Here is a 22,999-nt window from a genome sequence, read left to right as displayed (position 1 = left end):
CGATGCGGGCCTCGATCCCAGGACCCTGGGGTCATGATCTGAGCCGAAGGCAGAGGCTTCAACCCACTGAGCCACCCAGGTGCCCCTCCACTCTCGGTTTTTGTTGTTGTTTTATAGTGGTTGTTCCCATTTTTCGGTATGAACAGTTACGGACATTTGAAAAAGGTGTATAATACAGAAGAGCCCAAAACAAATAGAAGAAGGCAAGATATAAGGAATAAATACTTAGGAAAAGTTAAAAAAAAAAGTGATCATTCATGTCTTCAGAGAGGTCAGGGAAGAAACTACAACCACAAAATGGGAATTGGATGCTGTGAAGAAAAGGAATAGTCTAAAAAGCTTTTGGAAATCATAAACACGATGGCAGAAATTTCTCTAGGAGAACCAGAAGGCAGAACTGAATTTCTTAGAAAGTAGAACAAAAACAAATAAGTTAGAAAATTGTAGAACCAGCGCAGGTGGTCCATTATCCAAATAATAGGAAAACGAGAGAGAGAGCAGAGAAAATGGAAGAGAGGAAGTAGCAACAAAATTATTTAAACATTTTCTCAGGACTCATGAATATACATTTAAGGTTTTAAAGGACCCATTGAATTTCCAGCATATTGATCAAAGTGCACCCACAGCAAGGCACCACTAATTTCTAGACACTGAGGGAGGAATTACAGGGAGAAAAAAACATTGAAAGAACCTGGAATTTGGACATCAGACCAATAAATAGCAACACTGGAAGCTAAATGTCAAGCATGAATTCTGAGGGAAAATTACAACTCACTAGAATTTTTTAGCCAGTCAAGCTTAAAGTATTCCTTTTTAAATATCAAGGTTATTGAAGATTATTTCCTGAGAAGCTACTAGAAGATAAGCCTCACCAAAATGGAGAAAACAGACGGAACATTTGGGAAACAAGAGATCCAGCAAAGGAGATGCCCAAAACAATCGTGAAGTGGGGTTGTAGAGATAGACGTCGTGAGTCCAGATGTGAGCAAATGAGAAGGTTCTAGAACTTTCTCCAGGAAGATGAAATGGATTGCATGATATGCCTTAAACTTCTTGAGAGTCAGACGATTGGGAGGTAGCTTTGGATTGAGTACAGAGAAAAGTAAGGTGGGAAGAACGAAGATAATTACAGTCACTCACTCCAGAGGGAGAAAAGAAGTACAGGGAAAAAAAATGATACATGAATACACATAATTCAGCTCTGGATTAGATTTACATCATTACAGTAATAGAAATAATAGAACTGAAACTGATCCAGCCAAAATTACTATATAACCATATTGGAAGGACGGAGGGAGGGAAGAGTTTAGATACATGTGGGTGGTGTATGTTGGAGTGGGGGGATGTCTGGCAGGAGGAAGGAGGGTCAAATCTTCATTTTCCATGGGAAAAGTCAAGAGATAATCCTTAAAATTGAAAAGGAGTAATAAAAAGCACACTGTTTAGCTCTGTGGTGTTAATAAAATAATCAGTTAAGAGAGTTGAGGAAATTGGTGTAAGAGGTTGGCGTAAGAGATAGGGACCTGCTAGTTTTCGTAGGAAATATTCTAGAACTATGTAACCCTTTATGTAAATGTGAAATTTTGATACAAATTTAGAAAATAAAATTAAAAAATAAAGTTGTTCCTGTCATTTTGTACACTTTTTTATGTATACACGCGTGCGCGCGCACACACACACACACACACACACACACATTTTCTTTGAGTGTTTGCTATGGGCCAGGTTCTGTGTTGGGCCTTGGGAATACAGTGCAAAGGTGATCGAGTATAATTTCCTTCCATGAAAACTTTCTCTGAAATTCTAGAAAGTAAATTTTGAACACATGCTGTGGAAAATAATAGGCCATCGTGTAGTTCAATTTCCAGCTAGTGAGATGTCGTAGAATCAGCTGAAATCCTCACTAATAGCTTGATTATGTGCCTGGGACTCACTGTTCTCACCTTTCATCTGTTGTCATACTACATTCTCACACATCCCTATGAAGGTTCTATCTGGATCCACGATCATCTGAAGCTCAGAAGGGGTGAGTAGATTGCCTAAAATCGCAGAGCTGGAACTCGAACCTTGGCTTCCCTGGTTTCAAATTTGTACCACAGATTGTGATCGATTGAAGTATTTACCCAGGTAATTTGGTGTCTACAGTGAACAAGATGAAGCATCCATTTTTTTGGGCTGGGGGTGGAGGGGCTAACATAAAAATCATCCTCACAGTGCCTTGTAGAGGAGAAGCAGCCCAACAAGCATGGGGCATTACTATCTTTAGTTTCTTCTGGAGGGGGATTTTTAGCAGAGTGAGTACCTAAATTTACCAGGAAGAGACCACGCTCTGATAGATTAGAACTCACTTAGCATCTGTTGAGAACAATTTACATGGGACCCTTAGAACTTCAAAATGAATGAGGCACCGATGGACACAGGCATCTGTTACGCTCGATGTGTGAACATTCAGTGTCTAAATGCTTTGTGTTAAGACCTGAGTTTGTATGATTAAGGAGACTGCATATTAACTATCCTTTGTTTAATTGGTATTTTGGACCATGATAGTTTAAGTTTTAGAATGGCTTCATATATTCTTAAATTGAAATTTTTTTACTTTGATAAACTTGGAATATATATTCCTATAGATTCACCTTTTCCAAATGTGTTCTGTAGAGCCATTTAGATACACATTAAGGTGTTTTGTTAAGTCAGGAGCTGATGTCTAGCAATTTGGAGAATCCTGGATATAATAACCTCCTTTTGGAGATTTACAGGGCACATGAGTACGTTAGAGACTCTGAGGTGATTTTTTATAGAACCACCATATGTTACTGTATTTAACCAGAATTTCCACAGTTTTTTTGAACATGGATTCATTTTTCGAACTAATTTTTACTTGAACACATTTTGGGAAATGGGGGACTCCAGGTTATTATTTTTTTTTTTTGAAGGAAATGTGCATATGATGACCTTTAGGCTCCTTTTAGCTCTGAAATGCTGTGGCTTCACAGTTTTGACAATCAGTTCCGTGTGAGTCGCTTTGACTTAAAATTTGCTGGGTTGTAATTATCAAGTGTGTACACAAAGTCCTACTTTACCTTTGAAGTTTTATCTGAGGTCTTAAAGATTTGATTAGGACTCCCTATTTTCTTTGAAACGTGGTTTGGAAAAATATACGCCACATTACAAATACTTTCTAATAAATTGTTCCAGAAATTGTGTATATCTGTGTACATAGCATACGTGGAAAGACACGTGTATGTGTGTATGTATAATATATCCATACACAGAGAGCATATGTGGACATTTTTTAAGAACTCTATTGTGTTCTTCTTTATTAAGGAAGAAAGTTATTTAATTGCTGCAGTGAATATCCTGACACATAAAATCTTTGTATGATTGGATGGCTGTATCTGTATAATAGACTTCTAGGAATAAAATTTCAGGTCAGAAAGCATGTGCATCTGAATTTTAATAGGTCTTTATTATCTAAAAGAGTGGACCAGTTAATGTGCAGCAACTCCATGAAAGTTGGTTTGGCCACTCCCATCACTGGCAACATGAGTAGATGGTTTTGGACATCTTAGCTGATGTTGTTTTCTATATGGGAAATCCACTATTTCAAAAAAGACTATCTTTCATGTATTATTTTGTATTTATTAATTATCCATTTACTTAATAGAATTGGAAAGTATTTGGGGCTAGCAGGAAGTGGTCTTTTTGCATAAGCAGTCACCATCTGTGATTAATATACATGAAGTTAATGATAATAACTTAAAGCTGAATTTTATTACTAAACAAGGTACAGAAATGTTCAGCCTTTCAAGCATTTCCTTCAGTTGGAAATACCTCTGTGAAATTTTGCACTAGTAGATTCTGCCACAGAAATAAAATGATGGTGGACTTGATGCAAACATTGCAGAGATGACAAACTTGACCGTGAATATAGTTTTGAAATTTCCACATTTCAAGATGGCGGAGAAGTAGCAGGCTGAGACTGCTTCAGCTAGCCGGAGATCAGCTAGATAGCTTATCTAAAGATTGCAAACACCTGAAAATCCATCGGCAGATCGAACAGAAGAAGAACAGCAATTCTGGAAACAGAAAAACAACCACTTTCTGAAAGGTAGGACCAGCGGAGAAGTGAATCCAAAGCGACGGGAAGATAGACCCCGGGGGGAGGGGCCGGCTCCCGGCAAGCGGCGGAGCAACGGTGCACAAAATCAGGACTTTTAAAAGTCTGTTCCGCTGAGGGACATCGCTCCAGAGGCTAAACCGGGGCGAAGCCCACGCGGGTTCAGCGTGGCCTCAGGTCCCGCAGGGTCACAAAAGGAGCAGGGGTGTCTGAGTGTCGCAGACCTTGCGGGTATTGGAACGGGAAAGCCGGCTACAGAGACAGAGCCGACAGTAAGCTCACAGCTCGGTGTTACCTTGAACTGGTCGCAGGCTCGGAGAGCTCGGAGCGCGGCCGGAGGTCAGGCAGTTGGGAGTAACTGGGCGCTGTTCTCTGAGGGCGCACTGAGGAGTGCGGCCCTGGGCTCTCGGCTCCTCCGGGCCGGAGACCAGGAGGCCGCCATTTGTATTCCCGTCCTCCAGAACTCTACGGAAAGCGCTCAGGGAACAAAAGCTCCTGAAAGCAAACCCGAGCGGATTACTCACCCCGGCCCCGGGTAAGGGCGGTGTAATTCCGCCTGGGGCAAAGACACTTGAGAATCACTACAACAGGCCCCTCCCCCAGAAGATCAACAAGAAATCCAGCCGAGACCAAGTTCACCTACCAAGGAGTGCGGTTTCAATACCAAGGAGAGCAGCAGAATTCGGAGGAGGAGAAAGCCAAGCACGGAACTCATGGCTTTTTCTCTGTGATTTTTTTTTAGTCTTGCAGTTAATTTAATTTTTTTCTTTTTCATTTTTTGTTTTTTTTTTTCTCGCCTTCGGGTAAAATTTTTTTTTTTTTTAACTGTTACCTTTTTCTTTTTTAACGATTTTTTACTAGTTTATCTAATATATATATTTTTTCTTTTTTACATTTTTCTTAGGTGTTTTCCTTTTTTTTTTTTAATTCTTTTCTTTTCTTTTTTCTTTTTTTTTTTTTGAACCTCTTTTTATCCCCTTTCTCCCCCCTCACGATTTTGGATCTCTTCTAATTTGGTTAAAGCATTTTTTCCTGGGGTTGTTGCCACCCTTTTAGTATTTTACTTGCCCCTTCATATACTCTTATCTGGACAAAATGACAAGACGGAAAAATTCAACACAAAAAAAAGAACAAGAGGCAGTACCGAAGGCTAGGGACCTAATCAATACAGACATTGGTAATATGTCAGATCTAGAGTTCAGAATGACAATTCTCAAGGTTCTAGCCGGGCTTGAAAAAGGCATGGAAGATATTAGAGAAACCCTCTCGAGAGATATAAAAGCCCTTTCTGGAGAAATAAAAGAACTAAAATCTAACCAAGTTGAAATAAAAAAAGCTATTAATGAAGTGCAATCAAAAATGGAGGCTCTCACTGCTAGGATAAATGAGGCAGAAGAAAGAATTAGTGATATAGAAGACCAAATGACAGAGAATAAAGAAGCTGAGCAAAAGAGGGACAAACAGCTACTGGACCACGAGGGGAGAATTCGAGAGATAAGTGACACCATAAGACGAAACAACATTAGAATAATTGGGATTCCAGAAGAAGAAGAAAGAGAGAGGGGAGCAGAAGGTATACTGGAGAGAATTATTGGGGAGAATTTCCCCAATATGGCAAAGGGAACGAGCATCAAAATTCAGGAGGTTCAGAGAACCCCCCTCAAAATCAATAGGAATAGGCCCACACCCCGTCACCTAATAGTAAAATTTACAAGTCTCAGTGACAAAGAGAAAATCCTGAAAGCAGCCCGGGAAAAGAAGTCTGTAACATACAATGGTAAAAATATTAGATTGGCAGCTGACTTATCCACAGAGACCTGGCAGGCCAGAAAGAGCTGGCATGATATTTTCAGGGCACTAAACGAGAAAAACATGCAGCCAAGAATACTATATCCAGCTAGGCTATCATTGAAAATAGAAGGAGAGATTAAAAGCTTCCAGGACAAACAAAAACTGAAAGAATTTGCAAATACCAAACCAGCTCTACAGGAAATATTGAAAGGGGTCCTCTAAGCAAAGAGAGAGCCTACAAGTGGTAGATCAGAAAGGAACAGAGACCATATACAGTAACAGTCAACTTACAGGCAATACAATGGCACTAAATTCATATCTCTCAATAGTTACCCTGAATGTTAATGGGCTAAATGCCTCTGTCAAAAGACACAGGGTATCAGAATGGATAAAAAAACAAAACCCATCTATATGTTGCCTCCAAGAAACTCATTTTAAGCCCGAAGACACCTCCAGATTTAAAGTGAGGGGGTGGAAAAGAATTTACCATGCTAATGGACATCAGAAGAAAGCAGGAGTGGCAATCCTTATATCAGATCAATTAGATTTTAAGCCAAAGACTATAATAAGAGATGAGGATGGACACTATATCATACTCAAAGGGTCTGTCCAACAAGAAGATTTAACAATTTTAAATATCTATGCCCCCAACGTGGGAGCAGCCAACTATATAAACCAATTAATAACAAAATCAAAGAAACACATCAACAATAATACAATAATAGTAGGGGACTTTAACACTCCCCTCACTGAAATGGACAGATCATCCAAGCAAAAGATCAGCAAGGAAATAAAGGCCTTAAACGACACACTGGACCAGATGGACATCACAGATATATTCAGAATATTTCATCCCAAAGCAACAGAATACACATTCTTCTCTAGTGCACATGGAACATTCTCCAGAATAGATCACATCCTCGGTCCTAAATCAGGACTCAACCGGTATCAAAAGATTGGGATCATTCCCTGCATATTTTCAGACCACAATGCTCTAAAGCTAGAACTCAACCACAAAAGGAAGTTTGGAAAGAACCCAAATACATGGAGACTAAACAGCATCCTTCTAAAGAATGAATGGGTCAACCGGGAAATTAAAGAAGAATTGAAAAAAATCATGGAAACAAATGATAATGAAAATACAACGGTTCAAAATCTGTGGGACACAACAAAGGCAGTCCTGAGAGGAAAATATATAGCGGTACAAGCCTTTCTCAAGAAACAAGAAAGGTCTCAGGTACACAACCTAACCCTACACTTAAAGGAGCTAGAGAAAGAACAAGAAAGAAACCCTACGCCCAGCAGGAGAAGAGAAATCATAAAGATCAGAGCAGAAATCAATGAAATAGAAACCAAAAAAACAATAGAACAATTCAACGAAACTAGGAGCTGGTTCTTTGAAAGAATTAATAAAATTGATAAACCCCTGGCCCGACTTATCAAAAAGAAAAGAGAAAGGACCCAAATAAATAAAATCATGAATGAAAGAGGAGAGATCACAACTAACACCAAAGAAATACAAACTATTATAAGAACATACTATGAGCAACTCTACGCCAATAAATTTGACAATCTGGAAGAAATGGATGCATTCCTAGAAACATATAAACTACCACAACTGAACCAGGAAGAAATAGAAAGCCTGAACAGACCCATAACCAGTAAAGAGATTGAAACAGTCATTAAAAATCTCCAAACAAACAAAAGCCCAGGGCCAGACGGCTTCCCGGGGGAATTCTACCAAACATTTAAAGAAGAACTAATTCCTATTCTCCTGAAACTGTTCCAAAAAATAGAAATGGAAGGAAAACTTCCAAACTCATTTTATGAGGCCAGCATCACCTTGATCCTAAAACCAGACAAGGATCCCACCAAAAAAGAGAGCTATAGACCGATATCCTTGATGAACACAGATGCGAAAATACTCAACAAAATACTAGCCAATAGGATTCAACAGTACATTAAAAAGATTATTCACCACGACCAAGTGGGATTTATTCCAGGGCTGCAAGGTTGGTTCAACATCCGCAAATCAGTCAATGTGATACAACACATCAATAAAAGAAAGAACAAGAACCATATGATACTCTCAATAGATGCTGAAAAAGCATTTGACAAAGTACAGCATCCCTTCCTGATCAAAACTCTTCAAAGTGTAGGGATAGAGGGCACATACCTCAATATCATCAAAGCCATCTATGAAAAACCCACCGCAAATATCATTCTCAATGGAGAAAAACTGAAAGCTTTTCCGCTAAGGTCAGGAACACGGCAGGGATGTCCGTTATCACCACTGCTATTCAACATAGTACTAGAGGTCCTAGCCTCAGCAATCAGACAACAAAAGGAAATTAAAGGCATCCAAATCGGCAAAGAAGAAGTCAAATTATCACTCTTCGCAGATGATATGATACTATATGTGGAAAACCCAAAAGACTCCACTCCAAAACTGCTAGAACTTATACAGGAATTCAGTAAAGTGTCAGGATATAAAATCAATGCACAGAAATCAGTTGCATTTCTCTACACCAACAGCAAGACAGAAGAAAGAGAAATTAAGGAGTCCATCCCATTTACAATTGCACCCAAAACCATAAGATACCTAGGAATAAACCTAACCAAAGAGACACAGAATCTATACTCAGAAAACTATAAAGTACTCATGAAAGAAATTGAGGAAGACACAACGAAATGGAAAAATGTTCCATGCTCCTGGATTGGAAGAATAAATATTGTGAAAATGTCTATGCTACCTAAAGCAATCTACACATTTAATGCAATTCCTATCAAAGTACCATCCATCTTTTTCAAAGAAATGGAACAAATAATGCTAAAATTTATATGGAACCAGAAAAGACCTCGAATAGCTAAAGGGATATTGAAAAAGAAAGCCAACGTTGGTGGCATCACAATTCCGGACTTCAAGCTCTATTACAAAGCTGTCGTCATCAAGACAGCATGGTACTGGCACAAAAACAGACACATAGATCAATGGAACAGAATAGAGAGCCCAGAAATAGACCCTCAACTCTATGGTCAACTAATCTTCGACAAAGCAGGAAAGAATGTCCAATGGCAAAAAGACAGCCTCTTCAATAAATGGTGCTGGGAAAATTGGACAGCCACATGCAGAAAAATGAAATTGGACCATTTCCTTACACCACACACAAAAATAGACTCAAAATGGATGAAGGACCTCAATGTGCGAAAGGAATCCATCAAAATCCTTGAGGAGAACACAGGCAGCAACCTCTTTGACCTCTGCCGCAGCAACATCTTCCTAGGAACAACGCAAAAGGCAAGGGAAGCAAGGGCAAAAATGAACTATTGGGATTTCATCAAGATCAAAAGCTTTTGCACAGCAAAGGAAACGGTTAACAAAATCAAAAGACAACTGACAGAATGGGAGAAGATATTTGCAAATGACATATCAGATAAAGGACTAGTGTCCAGAATCTATAAAGAACTTAGCAAACTCAACACCCAAAGAACAAATAATCCAATCAAGAAATGGGCAGAGGACATGAACAGACATTTCTGCAAAGAAGACATCCAGATGGCCAACAGACACATGAAAAAGTGCTCCATATCACTCGGCATCAGGGAAATACAAATCAAAACCACAATGAGATATCACCTCACACCAGTCAGAATGGCTAAAATCAACAAGTCAGGAAATGACAGATGCTGGCGAGGATGCGGAGAAAGGGGAACCCTCCTACACTGTTGGTGGGAATGCAAGCTGGTGCAGCCACTCTGGAAAACAGCATGGAGGTTCCTCAAAATGTTGAAAATAGAACTGCCCTATGACCCAGCAATTGCACTATTGGGTATTTACCCTAAGGATACAAACGTAGTGATCCAAAGGGGCACGTGCACCCGAATGTTTATAGCAGCAATGTCCACAATAGCCAAACTATGGAAAGAACCTAGATGTCCATCAACAGATGAATGGATCAAGAAGATGTGGTATATATACACAATGGAATACTATGCAGCCATCAAAAGAAATGAAATCTTGCCATTTGCGACAACATGGATGGAACTAGAGCGTATCATGCTTAGCGAAATAAGTCAAGCAGAGAAAGACAACTATCATATGATCTCCTTGATATGAGGAAGTGGTGATGCAACATGGGGGCTTAAGTGGGTAGGAGAAGAATAAAGGAAACAAGATGGGATTGGGAGGGAGACAAACCATAAGTGACTTTTAATCTCACAAAACAAACTGAGGGTTGCTGGGGGGACGGGGTTTGGGAGAAGGGGGTGGGATTATGGACATTGGGGAGGGTATGTGCTTTGGTGAGTGCTATGAAGTGTGTAAACCTGGTGATTCACAGACCTGTACCCCTGGGGATAGAGTATTATGCCTCCATCAGAAAGGATGAATACCCAACTTTTGTAGCAACATGGACGGGACTGGAAGAGATTATGCTGAGTGAAATAAGTCAAGCAGAGAGAGTCAATTATCATATGGTTTCACTTATTTGTGGAGCATAACAAATAGCATGGAGGACATGGGGACTTAGAGTGGAGAAGGGAGTTGGGGGAAATTGGAAGGGGAGGTGAACCATGAGAGACTATGGACTCTGAAAAACAATCTGAGGGTTTTGAAGGGACGGGGGGTGGGAGGTTGGGGTACCAGGTGGTGGGTATTATAGAGGGCACGGATTGCATGGAGCATGGGGTGTGGTGCAAAAATAATGAATACTGTTATGCTGGAAATAAAAAAAAATAAAAAATAAATTAAATATTAAAAAAAATAATAATAAATAAAAATAAAAAAAAATAAAAAAAAAAAAAAAAAAAAAAAAAGAAATTTCCACATTTTCTTAAGAAATCTTGAGTTTTCACTGTCTCTTCTGAGACTGCAAAAAAAGACTTTTCAATCTGCTGTGGAGGGATGTCAGTAACATAATTGATTCATTCTTTTTGCCTCCAGGAGGAAGACAACGATCCTATAGTGCCCTTCGATGAGAAACGGAAACTTTTGAGCTGCAGCTACGGTTGACCCTCAAAGCCTGCATTGTTTGTCTTCATCTAACCCAGCTCTGATGGGCCTCTGTGACAGCTGCCTCTACATGTGCTCTAATGAAATACTAGAAGTGGCTGTACATTCAGAAGAACCCCAGTATTCTATATCCATACCACTGCTGCTAGGATTCAGATTTTAGCACATACTGTTTTTTTGCTTATGTGTAGAAGAAATGAAACTAGTTTTCAGAGTTGTTATTAATATGAATATATATCACATATTAATACTGAGACAGGAAAAATACACTCTCAGTGTTAGCGGTCCTTCATTTCCTGTCTCAGAAATTCACTCATTTGGAGAATAATGTAATTCTTAATAATAAATAAGAGTTTTGATCAGGAACAGCATACGGCTTGCAAATGGAACGTGAAAGATTAGTGAAGGTCGTATCGCATGTTGTTCAGCCCTCCTGCCACAAGTAATGTCATGCTGGTTCTTATGCAAAACAATTTTGGAGCTAATGCAACAACAGAATCACTTTATGTATTTCTCAAAGGATCAAATTGAATGTAGTAATCTAATTGATTTATCTGACATATTAGAAGCTCTGGTTTCTAGGAGTTTGAGAAAGGCATAAAAATAGGATAAAAAGTAAGTGGGTACTACTTACCAGAAAATAGCTTTATTTTCAATGATAGAAACATAAATTTAATAATATCCTATAATAATTTAGTGTTGTACATTTTGTAAGACCTTAAAATATTTTATTCTATGGATTTTACTTTAGTATATTGAGACATTGCTTTCTAAGATAATCCACAATATCTTTATTTTAATTAATTTTAAGTGCTACTGGCAAATGTAAGCATATGCTTAGAAGCAGTTAGATGTGACAAAATGAGATAATTTGTGTAAACTAGTAGTATGCCTGGCACAAAGCAAGTACTTAATAAATGTTATTTGTTGTTACAATTATTGTTGTAAAACTGCAAGCCTCATAGTCCTAATTTGGAGGGATTTGGGGATGCAAAATGTCTAAGTCAGAAATCATACAGGTAAAAGGTGTATACGTTGTGAGGTTTTGGATGTGTTGTGGAGAGGCTGTGATAATGAAAGCATTAAATACAAATAAAAATCATACCAAGTATCCCTGAAAAATGACAGCAAAGGAAGATGCTGGTAGAGCCTTGTGCAGGGAGAGGCAGGAGCGGTGGCCATGGCAGCAGAGTGAAGAAAAGCAGGAACTTGCAAAGGTTTGGGGTCCTCCCTGAGCCCTGGGCCACAGGAGGGCAGCATTGGGCAGAGTCTCTGGGAAGTGGAGAGAAGCCCTGGATCCTTCCTCTCTGTAGTTTCTCCTATGCAAAAATGAAGAAATGGCAAAGCATGGTTGCAAAAACTGCAACCTGTTTAAAGACCTCTCTCTTAGACTAAAACATGCCACACACGCTGAACATTGATCGTAGGTGTCTCCTCATTTGTAACTGATATCTAAAGATGACCTCTGAAGATCTCATTTTCTTATGGATGAGAAGCCAGTCAAAAGGTGCCCTGGCAATCTTTCAGTAGAGCCTGTGTTCGGGCCCTGAAAGCAGGGTGCAGGTCAAGTCTTGGACTTGACTTTTGTTGCTTCTTGTAGTCTCCAACCATCTGTCCCTGAAAAACACAAACATTATCAATTCAAATAACCTTTAGGGAAATAACTAGTTGCCCATATTTCCCCCTTCAATGTTTTTTAGTTGAAGCAATCAAATTTACCATCTGTTTTCTTAAGTGAGAAGAGGGACATGAACTACTTGATTCAGCTTGTGGTGTCCATTGCTGAGGCCGTGTGTGTGGAGGCTTAGTAGTCTTTAATATAGGAAACCCCTTCTTCCTTTCTACACTTCGGTACCTCAGGCTCAGACTATGAATGCAGGTGTGAGAGTGATGCTTGTGTAAGAATGAATCTGAAAGTGTAATTTGTAAATCAACACAAGCACAAATAACTGATCTCCAATCTATCCTCCCTTTGACCGTGTCCTGGGGAAGGAAAGTGAAAGGTATGTAAGGGCCCTGAAATTGAGGAAGGAGCCTCCCAAGCAAAAGTGTGTGTGTATGTGTGTGTGTGTGTGTGTGTGTGTTGGGGGGTGGGTGAAGGGGGTGTGGGGGAGTTAACTTGGGATAAATGACAAATTTTATGGATCTTGAAATGTAATTTAGGGTGGATTTGTTTACCTAACAGGAAAAAAAAAAGCAACAAACGGAGGTGCTTTTTCACATAGCTTACACATCTGAAAGTGTTTCTGATTCATGGTAATTAATGTACCTGATGGTGTCTAAAGTAATATTGTCCTCAGAAGGTTTGTCAATTAAGATAATTTTTTATTGTTGTTGGTCAGTTGAACTGAAGGCTTGCCAATATTGTTGCTCCTTTCAAAGAAGCAGCATTTAGTTTTGTTGGTTCTCTATCGTGTTTCTATTCTCTATTTCATTAAGTTCTTCTCTAATCTTTATTATTTCTTTTTCTGCTTGCATTAGGTTTGGTTTGTGATTTTTCTAGTATGTTAAGGTAGAAGATTAGGTTATTGGTTTGAGATTTTTTTGTAATAAAGCCCTTTACAGTTATAAAATTTTCTCTAAGCAGGTTTCTGCTGCATCTTGTAAGTTTTGTTTGGTATGTTTTTGCTTTCTTTATCTCAAAGTATTTTCTAATTTGCCTTGTGATTTCTTCTTTGACTTAATGGTTATTTAGGTGTGTGTTGGTTAATTCCCACATATTTTTGAATTCTAAAATTTCTGTTATTGATCTGTAATTCTCCTCCATTATGATTAGAGGACTAACTCTGCATGTTTTCAATCCTTTCAAATCTGTTGAGGCTTGTTTAATGGCCTAGCATATGGCTTGTTTTCATGACTGTTCTGTGTGCACTTGAGAAAAATGTGTAATCTGCTGTTGTTGATGTGTTCTGTAGATGCCTGTTAGGTCTGGTTAGTTTATGATGTTGTTTAAGTATTCTATTTTGTTTATCTTTTTATTTCTATTATTGAAAATTGGATATTGATGGCTCCAACTATTATTATTGAATTATCTATTTTTCCTTTCTTTTCTATCAGCTTTTTCTTTAAGGATTTTGGTATATATATATATATATATATATATTCCATATATATATACACATATATATATATGTATATATATATGGAATATATTTTCCATAAAAATATGGAAAAATATATATTTTTTCCATATTTTTCTGAAGGAGTTCTTTTATTATTAAAAAAATGCCCTTCTTTATCTCTAGAAACATTTTTTTGCTTTAAAAAGTAACTTGTTAGATATTAGTAAAGCCATTGCCACTTTCTTATGGTTGCTATTTGCATAATCTGTCTTTTCCGTTCTTTCATTTTCAGTGTATTTGTATTTTTGAATCTGAAGTATGTCTCCTGTATACAAAGTGGGATCTTGTTTTTTCATCCAGACTGACAATCTCTCTGACTTTTGATTGCATTTTTTTAACCATTCACATTTAATGTTATTGTTGACATAGCTGGATTTATGCCAACCACTTTTTGTTTCCTACATGTCTCATGTCTTTGATGTTGTTCTTCTATGTTTCCTTTATTGTTTTCTTTTGCATTAAGTGAATATTTATACTTCAATAGCTTTAGTGATTTTTTCTTTTACTTTCTTTGGACTTTATTTTCTTAGCGGCTGCTCTAGAGCTTACCATATGTGTGTGTATATATGTATGTGTGTGTGTGTGTGTATGTTTAAGTTTATTTGTTTATATATTAGAGAGCATGAGCAGGGGGAGGGGCAGAGGAAGAGGGAGGGCAAGAATCTCAAGCAGACTCTATGCTGAACTTGGAGCCTGATATGGAGCTTGATCCCACGACCCTGAGATATGACCTGAGTCAAAACCAAGACTCAGATGCTTAACCAACTGAGCCACTGAGGTGCCCCAGAGAGCTTACCATATACCTGTAATTCATCAGAATCTACTTCAGATTTATACTAACTTGGTTACAGTGAGATCAGAAATATTACCTTTATATTTCTCTATTCATTCTTTTTCCTTTTTTGTTACTGTTTTATATATTATATGTATAAATATATGTCCTATGAACCCGACAATATATTGTTATAATCATTACTTTATAGAATTGTCTATTAAAGAAGCTAAGCAAAGGAAGGACAAGTAGAATTTCTTTTTTATAGGATTCCTTATGTTAGTCTTCTTATTTATAATTTCTGGTTCTTATAATTTGGCCCTGTAGATTCACATTATCGTCTGTGTAATTTTCTTACTCCATTCTCTTACTTTGTTTTCACCTACTTCCTATATGTTATTATTGTCAAATACATTACATTTCTATATGTTCTAAGGCTAATAGTACAACTATATGACACTGCTTTATACAGTTGCTTCTTAAGTAAGAGATGGAAGAAAGATGCACTTACACGGTCTTTTATAATTATATAATTACTTTTATAATTATATAATTACTTTTACCAGTGCTCTTGGTTTTTGGTATAGATTCATACTATTGTCTGGGGTCACTTGGTTTCAGGCCAAAGGATTTCATCTAAGGCAAGTCTACTAGCAACAAATTCTTTTTGTTTATGTGGGAATACATTTATTCTACCTTTCTGTGTGAAAGTTTGTTATATGTAAGATTCTCGATCATCAGTTTTTTTTCTTTTAGCACTTTGAGCATGATCTCTCATGGCCTTTTGGCCTCCACTATTTATGTCGTTTCTCATAAGATGTCAGCCATTAAACTTAGTGGGGTTTCCTTCCACATGACAAGTGATTTTTATGTACCTGTTATCAAATTCTTTTTTTTTTTTCCTGCTTTTCTTGTTACCTGATCTCTCCTACCTATTCTTACTATGATGTATCTGGGTGTAGATCTGTTTGTGTTTATCCTAGTTGGAGTTCGTTGTTCTTCTTAGATATATAGATTAATATTTCATCAAATGTGGCATGTTTCTGGCCATTCCTTTTTAAATTTTTTTTTTCTCCTTCTCCCTTCTCTTTTTGGTGCTACCATTATTCAAATGTTAAGACACTCTTCTTTTTTTAAGATTGTATTTATTAGAGAAAGAGAGAGAGAAAATCAGAGTAGGGGGAGGGGCAAAAGGAGAAGCAGGCTTCCTGTTGAAGAGGGAGCCCGATGTGGGGCTCCATCCCAGGATTCTAAGATCATGACCTGAGCCAAAGGCAGACACTTAACCAGCTGAGCCAGCCAGGTGCCCCTTGCTAAGGCATTTGATAGTGTCCCATATTTCTCTGATCCTGTGCTCATTTATTCCCCTTTCTACCCACTCCACCCCCTGCTTGTTTGTGTTGTTGTTTGCCTTATTTGTTTAATGACTTGACTGGACTATGCATTTTTAAAAAAATTTTTAATCACCTCTATTACTCCATGCACTGTGAAGCCTAGGAAGTAGCTTCTCAGAGAACTGAAATTCTGGGCATGTGCACATCAGGATGACAGTGATGGAACAGGACTCTCTTGGGTGGTCTCTTTCCTTGATCTCTCTGCTAAGCTCTGCTATGAGCTTTGTTCTGATCTTAGGAGGGTTTTTGGCTGTCTCTTTCCATGGTTCCATCTGAAAAACTAGCTAGTGATTTAACTTGTTACCCTGATACAGTTAATATTCTCCTCTTAATTACTTCTCACCAAAATCTCCATTGTTTTCCAGAGCAGCCTCAGGCTTGAACTTCCCCCACACTCTGTTACTAATAAAGTTAATTCTTGTACGGAAAGTTTTGGTGCTCTTTGCTCTTACCGTCTGTCTTAGGCAAAATATTTATGTCACAGTTCTTGAGCTGTGCATGGGGTCAGCAGCTTGTTTCTTAATGCAGTGACACTCCAGCTTTGCAAATACGGTTCTGGGTAAGGGCAGTAGCCTCCCATCTTTGTGGCTTGCCTCTCCCAGAATGTAGTTCCAAGATGGAACCACTGCTGTATGAATGAGCTGGGGCAAAGGGGATCAAGACCCCAGTATTCTCAGCTTGCTCTATCTGTTGTTGAACCTCTGGTCTGTGAGTGGGGGCTTTGGAAGGAAGGGACCAATAATCCTCAGGTGCTTAGCCTCTGCAACCTTTTTATTATCCCTTGATTGGGAACTGAGGGGAGCCCCAGCTTCCTGGTCATCCCCACCAAGGGTGGAGATTTAATCATGCTAAGCCTGGAGCAGGGGAAGGGAAAGAGTGGGTTCATGGTACTCTCACTATCCTTACTGAGATTAAGAGATTTTCTTGAATAAATATTTCTTCTTTTGCTGTATGTCCATAGAAAAATTTTCAGACTTTCAGATGTCTTCTTTTTTTTTTTTCCAATTCTATCAGTTATGGCTGTTTTGCTGAGAAGCAGGTCTGTGAAGCTCTATATGTCATTCTGGATGTAATTTTCTCTCATTTACAATAGTGTATTACTTAAAATGTCTGGCTGTCATTTCCCTTTTGGAATTTGCACTCAAGTAAGCATATTTTCCAGAATTTTATGTCAAATATCATCATTGTGATTGAGGGTAGATTCGTGGTTTTTGGTAAAATTTCTTAAAATGAAAATGACCTTGATGTAACAATATTGGGCATTAACTTATGGAATTAATTACCATGAGATTTTATTTCTCTAACCAACTAATTAAAAGTAATTAGCTAACATATGCTGATAATTTTCAAGTCTTAACTCTACAAACTTTATCCCAAGGTGGCATGTGCATAAATAGACTCCTGAATAAATCTCATTTTCCTTGGAATCTTCATTTCTTTAAAGAACATACTGATATAGCAAATATTCTTATGATAAAAAGCAACCCATATTTAGTTAATTAAATTTAATTAATAGTATAAAACATTATGGAAAATGTGAGCTATTGTACACTGATGAGATAATGCGAATCCTAAGGATATGCACAGGGAAACATTCTTTCCTTCCTTTCTATGTTCCCTTCCTTTGTTTACAGTTGTTTCCGGTGCTAGTTTTGTGTGAAACTCTTAACTGGCACTCCCTGAGATAGTAAGGTGGTGAAATATGAGCCTTCAGACATTTTTAAGAAAGGTAAAAACAACATAGAAGAAAGGATTTTAAATTGGAAATTTTGTGTTGTGTCAGGCTTAGGTGATGTTTTATTAAAGCATACTAGAAGTTTTATACTTCAGGTTGTAAAGGAATGCCCATTATCAAGTTTTAAGAGACTTTTCAATGAATCTGTAGAAGCTGCCTTATAAGGCTTTTGTCCTCCTTCCCTCCGCTTGGAACACTCTGGTTTTAGTTAGTCAATAGAACTTAAGAAATTTCTTAGAGCTGCTCCAAAGACCTACTATCCTTGTTTTACTGCCTTTGGGGCTGATTCATTTTCAGAATAACCCTACTGCATAATTCCTTGGATAAACTTTAATTGCTTTCAAATTATATTGGAATTCAGTCAGCCTCTGTAGGAATTTTCCTGTGAAATTGTGTTAGAATCTGGCCCAAAGGGATTTTCTTAAAATGCAGATTAAAGTCCATACATCGCATGAAAAACATTTTATCTTTTATAACATAGAGATGCTTCTTTATCATATAAAGGAGATCTACAGTATTATTATGGTGCAAGACTGAGATGAAAATTGATCCCTTGAAATTTCAGTCATATTAAATAAATTTCCTTATGAATACTTTTTTGAACAAATCTCATTTGAATGAAATGATCTTGGTATAGAAAAAGTCCTGTAATATATGTGATTTCTTTCCCCCCCTTTTTTTCCTACTCATACTTATACATTATTTTCATATGAAATGGTTCCAAATATTCAATAAATATATTTGAGGCATTATTAAAAAAATTCACATGCAAGTCTAGGGAAGTGTTTTATGATGGCTTTGCAGAAAGGAACTTGCCTCTGCTAGTAGGCTCAGTAATCAAGAAGGCCAAGCCAGAAATGTGAAGCTGTCTGGAAAAAACAAGAGACTAGGTATGAGAAGCCTATGATTCCACAGGCTTCTATTTTCTAGGTCCCCACAAAGGAAATGTACACACAGTTCTTGTGGGTAGATTGGTCTTCCCAGAGAGAGAAATTAATACTTCAGAGCACCAAGGAGGTGATTTTCTCATTTATGTAAGTGGGAGAAAACATTCCAAGTGGTATTCTGCTGTGTGGGACAAGGAGCAGGTGAGCAGTTAGCTCCAAGGAATGGTACATCACACCGAGGTTAGGACCATTATTACTGCCAGTCCTTGCACAAAACCACATATTTGAAAACATCCTACGGACATTGATTACACCTATTATTTCTCACTGCAGTTCTGACCCTTGGGTTCTAGCCTTGTGTCCCTCTGTTCTCAGAGCCCCTTGAGACTATAGGATACATTGTTGTTAACTTAATGTCTTTTGCAGGATTATATGTGTTTCACTACTACCCTTGGAGAAGTTTTCTTTCTTCTGGGTTACTGACAACGGGTCTATATTTTAACATTCTTGCACATTTGTATTAAATATATTTTTCTCATTGTAATTTCTATACTATAGGAGTTAGTTCAAAAGAGGCAGACAATATTGAAGCCAGAAAAAACTTTCTTTTCTTTCTTTCTAAATCACCTTTTAAAAACTATTGAGAGATGGTGACATAATTGATTTCTGGAGTTTCTTAATTCTGTCCTCTGATTTTGCCAAGGGAAAATTTCCTTTCCTTATTTTTGACCAGAAAGGAAAAGAAATGTGTCAAGTACCTACGGTCGAACCTCTCCATCTGACGAATTATTTGTATTTTTTATTTCCTTTAGACTCTTTCCAGTGCATTGCACAATGCTTTTAAGAAAACGGACTTCCTTCAACAGCATTAGTTCCCAGCATTACTGTGTGAGGTGGGAGAATTAGGAATCGGAATCTATGATATATCTCTTCCAGCTGATGTGTGGAAAGGAAACTCCAGCATAGCCACATGGAGAGAAGGCAGGGTCTGCACCTAGAAAGTGATATATAATAAGTGTGCACACGTGGGGCAGGTGCATGAATGAAAGGAGATATGAAGATGTCACAAAAATTTCAGTGAAACCAGACCCACCAGAAAGTAATGGCTATAATAGATACAGGTCAGTACCTTAGATGATTTAAAGTGGTATTCGTAACACCATTCTCTGAGCAAAGTTTTTGATTGACTCTAAGTTATGTGCTCTCCTCATGTCAGGCATTCCGATGGGCAGGCATTCTAGAAGATTCCAGGCATAGACTGAAGCCAGACTCTTTGATTTGAATTCCGAGTCTGAGTACTGCCAGTGATGTGTGACCTTGGGCCATGGACTTAATCACATTGGGTATCAGCTTCTCCATCTTTGGATCTCAAGATTTAAATCTTCAGATGTTCTTTTTTGGGACATCTGAATTAAGTGTTTACTGTTATTAACACTCATGGGAATATCTGAATTAAGTGCTGTTATTACTCCATCACTTACAGGAATTTCTAAGACATTAGAGAAGCCCTTTTAGAATATAGTTGTCTTAATCATGTATAGAAGTTGTATTCACTTGAGCAACAACTGTTGATTGTGCAGTTTTATAAGTCCCAGGCATTGTGTGAGGTGACGGGGATATAGTGAGGAATGGACCAGAGCAATCCCCTCTTTTCTGGAATGACAGGTGTTAAGGGGGTAGGCTGCCTGGCAACCTCAGCTTGCCCACCCACCCTACACACTCTCTGGAGACTTTGCAATGTATGCACCTCTGCACTCAGCCTCTCAGCATATCCAAGACTACATAGATCACCTCAGATCTCATTTCATGTCCAAGATGACTGATATCCAGTTCCAGTCTTTCATTCCTCAGTCAAAACACTGAGAAGTAGGTTTTCTCTAACCTTTAATGATCCAATGGCAAAATACCAAACAAGTTTTCATGACACTGAGTACAATATAAATATCAAAGGACTGTAACTGTCTGGTGTTTCCATTGCCATACCTTGTTAATGACATGTGTTAACTCTGTCATGAGATTGGAATGGACCATCCTATGGGGTTCTGTGCTTTCCTTGTGATGGCTGGCAGGTCTGCATGTCCATGGATGTCCAGGCACTTCATAATCACCAGTTCCCAAGAGCCCAGGGCTTTTGAAACAGGACGGCCCAACACTGTCCCCTTCCTTCTCTTCATCACTCACTTTTGCCTCTTTGCAAGGATCATCGGTTTTGTGCCCACTGGCTCTCCCTGGGCTTCCACACCGACAGTCATGGACCTCCCTCTGTGGCACATGTCAGTTAGTCACTCCCATACTGAGAGAGGAATATCACTTACCAAGGCAAAATCTCCTGAGAAGTTCCTCATCATTTTTCTTCTTCCCACATCCTGGATACTAAAAGCAGCTGTAGTCCACAACTAGGTGACCGAATATCAAATTACGTGAAAGAAGATTATGAAATGCTTTGCAAAGGACGAGTGAAGCCATACTGTGAAATGAAGAGTAAATACGTTTACTTCATTTTATATGTTATTTTCTGTTGATGCAGAAAGATAATTTAAAAAGCTGACTATGACTGCGTCTTGTATGGTTAGATAGAGACAGTCTCCCAAGTCACTGAGGGACCCTCTCTTAGAGATGTACATGTAGGCACATAGGTACGCCCCACTTGGAGGGAGGGCACAGAAGAGTGTGACAAAGGGGAGCTCCTCTTGGTAAGGAATGCTCTGGGGTACAGTTGACACTATTTCCATAAAGAGCTAGGGTCCTGGGGAGGGAAGAAAGTAAGACTCTCAAGTGAGTTTGAAAGTTAGGGGAACCTGTGGGAGTTCACTGATTGGGAAGGGCCCCCTGAGGTCCAGTAAAGCAAGATACCACATGGGAGGGGCAGGCCTATCTGGTGATAACGTCCCATGAAAACAATAGCCTAAGAGTTTGGGCTAGGACTGGTGGCAGCATTTTGGGGGCTGAGGCTGGAATCTTCTCTGGTTGGAAAAAGTCACTTTCTGCTTGGAACCTGACTGGAATCTTATCTCCCAAATTCTCTCACAACACACCAGACTTCCTAGGCAACAACATGAAATCCAGGTAGCATGGGGCAGTATTTTTTTTAATGAATTCCCAGGTTTGTGTATGCTAGATAATGATTAAGTTAAGAATTTTTAGCTTGTCTTATCTCAAATGGAAGTAGAGTATTTAATTTCCAAGAGCCACTTAGGTGAGAAAGAGTTGAAAACTCTGTGAAGGTAAGTGGACTTGTTATCTGGAGAACTTCTACATTCACTAAATGTTGACACTCATTGCTTTTGCTTCCAGGGGAGTAGGCGTTTTTTTCGTCCGTAAGTGGTCTGTTCATTGCCCACATTAATGAGGCCTCTCTTGGGGCCAGAATGGGTGAATGAAAGTAAGCTCCTCGATTGGCCACCTACATTGATAAATCATACTTCTTCACAATGATAGAGCACCAAAGACAAACAATTGCAATGCATGGACCGTTTGTTTCATCTTGGTGTGTGCAAAAAAAAAGAATAAGTCTTCACAGAGGTAGATTTTCAGTTGCCCTTCATTCATCAAAAAAAAAAAAAAAAATACACAAGCTAACAGAAATTTACTGTTTCTGACTGAAAACACTTTAGCATGAGAATCTGGAGCAGATAAAATAGAGTCATTTAGTTCCTGTAAACTCAAAGCTACAGAATTTGATCTAGTTCTATCTAGTACATTGAAATTTTAGTAGCTTTGTGTTAGCTGGGTTTCAGACAAGGTTCTAATAAAAAAAAAATCAGCAATTACTGAATTATTGAATTGCATAGTTAGGAAATGGGCAGGGTCCTTTGCAGTAGCACATTAAGTACAGAATTAAGTGACAAGGAGACTTGAGGGTCACTCTGGGACTGAAAGTCTCATTCAGTTACACAATGGACAAGTCCCTTCTTGGACAGGATGTTGGTTTGTGGGAGGTGATCCAGAATATAAGTGTGAGTTAACAGTAGTCCTTTGAATTCCATTCTCCCGTATTTCTAATTAATCCAGCCGTATTGGAACACTACCTTATTGTGTTTCTTTATACATTTCTATCACAGAACCCCAATATATGATATCACCATTGATGTTTTCTCAGTTTACACATTCCACTTATTTCCATGCCAACTCTCTAGTCAGGACCAGTGAAATTTATGTAACGATATATTA

General features: G+C 38.4%; 1 protein-coding gene across 1 annotated transcript in view; it reads left to right on the top strand.

Moving 5' to 3' along the window:
• CA8 (carbonic anhydrase 8) overlaps positions 1 to 13,115 on the top strand; it is a 94,798-nt gene extending 81,683 nt beyond the window's left edge. The window contains exon 9 of the mRNA XM_032315482.1: positions 10,851 to 13,115. The gene's annotated coding sequence lies outside the window, so the exon portion shown is untranslated. The remainder of the gene's footprint in view (positions 1 to 10,850) is intronic.
• Positions 13,116 to 22,999: the final 9,884 nt, after the last annotated feature.

This window comes from Mustela erminea, chromosome 16 (assembly GCF_009829155.1).
Source record: "Mustela erminea isolate mMusErm1 chromosome 16, mMusErm1.Pri, whole genome shotgun sequence".
NCBI lineage: Eukaryota > Metazoa > Chordata > Mammalia > Carnivora > Mustelidae > Mustela > Mustela erminea.
The sequence above is the reverse complement of the archived record's forward strand: the minus strand, read 5'-3'. Positions and strand labels throughout refer to the sequence as shown.